Source organism: Aegilops tauschii, chromosome 7 (assembly GCF_002575655.3).
Source record: "Aegilops tauschii subsp. strangulata cultivar AL8/78 chromosome 7, Aet v6.0, whole genome shotgun sequence".
NCBI classification, from domain to species: Eukaryota; Viridiplantae; Streptophyta; class Magnoliopsida; order Poales; family Poaceae; genus Aegilops; species Aegilops tauschii.
In genome coordinates, this window is record NC_053041.3 from 59432917 (window position 1) to 59437562 (window position 4646).

The 4646-nt window shown below is 39.6% G+C and overlaps 1 long non-coding RNA gene across 1 annotated transcript; it reads right to left on the reverse strand.

Annotated features, from left to right (window-relative positions):
• Nucleotides 1-1440: 1440 nt before the first annotated feature.
• On the reverse strand, nt 1441-3839 carry LOC141027439 (uncharacterized). The gene is made up of 2 exons (XR_012189191.1): nt 3059-3839; nt 1441-1779 (listed from the first exon to the last, which is right to left on the reverse strand). It is a non-coding gene; the product is annotated as an uncharacterized lncRNA (long non-coding RNA).
• Between the last annotated feature and the right edge of the window lie 807 nt (nt 3840-4646).

Sequence of the window (4646 nt, forward strand, 5' to 3'; positions counted from 1 at the left end):
TCAAATTCTTGTAGCAAGAGAACCCATCTAATAAGTCTAGGTTTAGCATCTTTCTTTTCCATAAGATATTTAATAGCAGCATGATCCGTGTGAATAGTTACTTTAGAATCAACAATATAAGGTCTGAACTTATCACATGCAAATACAATTGCTAAGAATTCTTTTCAGTAGTAGCATAATTTCTTTGAGCATTGTCTAGATTTTTGCTAGCATATTGGATAACATTTAATTTCTTATCAACTCTTTGCCCTAGGACAGCACCTACAGCATAATCACTAGCATCACACATAATTTCAAAGGGTAAATTCCAATCAGGTGGCTGGACAATAGGTGCAGAGATCAATGCTTTCTTAAGTATTTCAAATGCTTCTACACAATCATCGTCAAAGACAAATGGTATATCTTTTTGTAATAAATTAGTCAGAGGCCGAGAGATTTTTGAGAAGTCCTTAATGAACCTCCTATAAAAACCGGCGTGACCAAGGAAACTTATACCTTTGATGTCCTTAGGACATGGCATCTTTTCAATAGCATCAACCTTGGCTTTATCAACTTCAATAGCTCTTTCAGAAACTTTATGCCCCAAGACAATACCTTCATTAACCATAAAGTGGCACTTTTCCCAATTCATGACAAGATTAGTTTCTTCACATCTCTGCAAAACTCGATCAAGGTTGCTCAAGCAATCATCAAAAGAGGATCCATAAACGGAGAAATCGTCCATGAAAACCTCACAAATCTTTTCACAAAAGTCAGAGAATATAGCCATCATGCATCTTTGAAAGGTAGCAGGTGCATTACATAAACCAAAAGGCATACGTCTATAAGCAAAAGTACCAAAAGGGCAAGTAAAAGTAGTCTTTGATTGATCATTGGCTGACACGGGTATTTGAGAGAAACCAGAATAACCATCTAGAAAGCAAAAATGTGTATGTTTGGATAATCTTTCTAGCATTTGATCAATAAAAGGTAAGGGGTAATGATCCTTTTTAGTAGCCTTATTTAATTTGCGGAAATCAATTACCATCCTATAACCTGTAATAATTCTTTGCGGGATCAACTCATCTTTATCATTAGGAATGACGGTAATACCTCACTTCTTAGGGACACAATGGACAGGACTTACCCACTGACTAGATGGCTTTTACAATAGATGGTGGTATATTTTCTGACCGTTATTTATTTTCTGACCGTTATTACTTCCCTTCGGCTTTTACAATAGATGGTGGTATATTTGACCCTTTGGGGTTTCTTATAACCGAGAGGAGAATGAAACCCTTCGGGGTTTGCTATAACCAGGAGGAGAATGAAACCGAAAGCTATTATGATCGCCGACTGTGTATACACCCCTTCAGGGATTCCTACGGTTGAGAGCCTGACAAACAACATCAATATACAGATTCATCAAGAGTGAAGTCTCTGTTGTTGTATGGTAGGCCATTAGTCACCTCGAAAGGATTGTTTTCCACTTCAAATATACTATCTTATAATTGCACAACCACACATGACCAAGTAACATATAGTATATTTAGCGGATCCAAATTACATCGATCATAATGATCTATCTAGGAAGTTTGAAATGCTAAACAAAAATAGTAACTAAGATATAATGGTCCAAGCATTAAGTTCACTTTGTTGCATATCCTGAAGAAAGATCAGACTCATCTTCATCACCATATGGATCATAACGCCCATTGCCATATAGATCATGACAATCATCGCCATAGACATCATCACCCTTGCCATAGATCAGGATTCCTCCGGTATTGTTTCCCACTCCTAAAATATGATTAGAGTAGTTGTAAGGGAGATGAAAATTGTGTAATCTAGTTGAAATTTAATTGAGCATACAATGACAAAACTTAGATGTTCTAATTGACTGGTTAGCTGCTATCTAACAGTATCACTACGTATTAACCTTTTGATCCTTCACATGCAATTTTCAGGGTAACATGAATCACCAGGAACACATACTCCAAATAATAAAGATTGAGGACTACACATTGCTCTGTGTACTAAAGGAATAATCTACCAATAAACCACACTGATTTCAATTTCATAATAAGTTTGCAACGGTTCAGAATACATCATGCTTTTCGAATTACTTGTAACATTCATATAATTCAAAGAACATGACATTTTTCTAATTAATTCTATTAATCATATCTCCAGAACCCGCATGTGCTATGGTTACACCAAGATGGACAGGTGATACAGGTAAAAAAATCCTTATCTGAAAGATACAATGCGGCGTCGATAATCGGTTCATTGGCTTGTTGCGATTACAAAAAAATATATTAACCAAGTACAATGGACATCTACAACCCGACTGAAGTATATACCAACGTTTATATTTTGCAGTAGTAGACTAGCAAACCACTACTGGGCAGTTTGGGCATACAGTAAACTGGTTAAGAATGCCATGTAAAGAAATATATAATTTGTTTGTTCATTCAAAACAAATTAAATAGCAGCAGCTCACACTAAATCTCCACCAACAATAGTTTAGATTATACTACACATACCTAATTAAATTAAGCCACTTCTTATGTTTCGTATGAGAGGTCAAAATCATTCTCCATGGTTAAAGCTACCAGTATTTCTGTATGTACTTCCAATTCTTCTCAACAATGTCCACTTTTTTAGACCCTGGTTCCATTGCTATAATGAAACCAAGCTTTCCATACATTCTCAAAAGCATCATGGTCTCAAAAGTTCAGGACCAAAAGAGGCAAAGCCATTACAGGGAAAAACAAAAGCTAGAAAGGAGGATGCCTGACAGAGGGTCAAACATGCCAAATCATATTGTCTAATGTTGAAATTTTCTCTGTGCAAATGATTTTATTGTAATTGATTATAGTAACATATTTGCCTATATGAATTCAACAAAAAAATTCCTTTGGCACCTTAATTAAGATGGATTTAGTGTAAAGAAAACAACCAAAAGATAGATTTCTAAGTTATGAGCCACATCTAGGAAAATAGGGCACAAGCAGGTGCATACATTATATATACTACAATAGTACCACCTAGGCAACGTGGTAAGCTAAGAAAACACCTCAAATAAAAAGAGCAGGACTCGAAGCAAGTTATCTGTAGCATGCGTCTTGAAAGCCATTGTACGCTGGCTCAAAAGCGTTACATTGTTGCTCTTCAGATAGACCAACCTTTCACATATATGTTTCTCCATGCTCATGCTGTCTAGAAATAAATTGGCGCATAACTAAATGTGTCAGTTTCATTTTGATGAACATCATCTCGTCCCCTTTCAAATACGACTTCTTGTACCTAAGCTCAAAAGCGTTACATTGTTGCTCTTCAGATAGGCCCAACGGCCACCTGCATGATAACATAGCGTATATAAGAACATCAAATAAGAACCCCTGCACTACATCTTGGAGAAAGAACACACAGGACATGATGTTGACATGTCAGTGGATGCATCAGCCTTAGGAACAGGAGCTAAATGTTACAGAAATACAAAATACTGAAAAGAAAAGCAAAAGCGAGATGAAAAAACTTGGAAAAAGAACAAGGAATGTACGTACTACATCTACATGAATGGAGGACTGCTAGTTAAGTTATACAATAGTGTGAAGTATACATCTCGATTCTGATTGCACATGCTGACATAGTGTCTCTTCTCTTATGTACTAGTCAAACTGCTGTAGCTAGCTAGCCTTGACCAAACATACATGCATCAACACAAGCTAGCTAGCTCATCTCACCGTTGCAAAATGGCCACTTGCTAGTTAATCAAACTATTTTTAACACATAAACTTGACTTTATTTTCCAAACTAATAGGCATGGCTTTGTTTTTCAACCATACACACAAAAAATAGACTAAACAGACATGCAAACAACCATGACCTCGTTGTAGAACTTGAACCTCACCACCACAGAAGCTAGCCATGTCACCATCTCCATCTCCCCGGTATTCAACTTGAACCACAGGAGCAAATCCTGGACCCCAACCACCAGAAAATAAGCTCACCATCCATTAAACAACACACATACGCCACATATATGACCTGCTCGAGGAATTGCGCAAAGGAATAGGCGACCGGACCTGGTACAGGCGGGCCAAGGCAGGAGTGAGCGTGTTCTACACGGCGGCATCAGGTGGCCACTCGGATGAGGAGTTTCAGAAGGGGCCAATACATGCCGTGGGAGGTTGAGGGAGAGAGAGAGCAGACAAAGAAGACCGACGCGGTCCTGAGGAGCGGCGTCGAGCGCCTATTGGTTGGTTAGATCCGGCAGCGTTGTGGTCGGAGGCTGCCAGACCTGAGGACCACGAAGACGGAGACGAGACTCGAAAGGACACTTCCGCGTCGGGAGGAAGAGCAGGGAGTGGGTGATGTTGCTGGGCCAGGGAGAGCGACGAGGGTGAGGTGCGCAGCCGGATCAACGGGCGACAGCGGGGTTGGCGCATGGCGGCGGCGGCGAAGAAGTTGTTGGGACTTGGGAGAAGAGAAGATGCGGCGTGGGACTGGGAGGTTTCAGAGGGAAAGGGGTGGGATGGCAGGACGTGGGCACATGGCGGATACAAGATAGGCCGCACGCAAAAAAATGGTAAGTGGCAAGAGGTAAATAATGGCTGGAGGTGAAAATAGTTCCTGCTCCTGCCGTAACTGACATTTTTTTC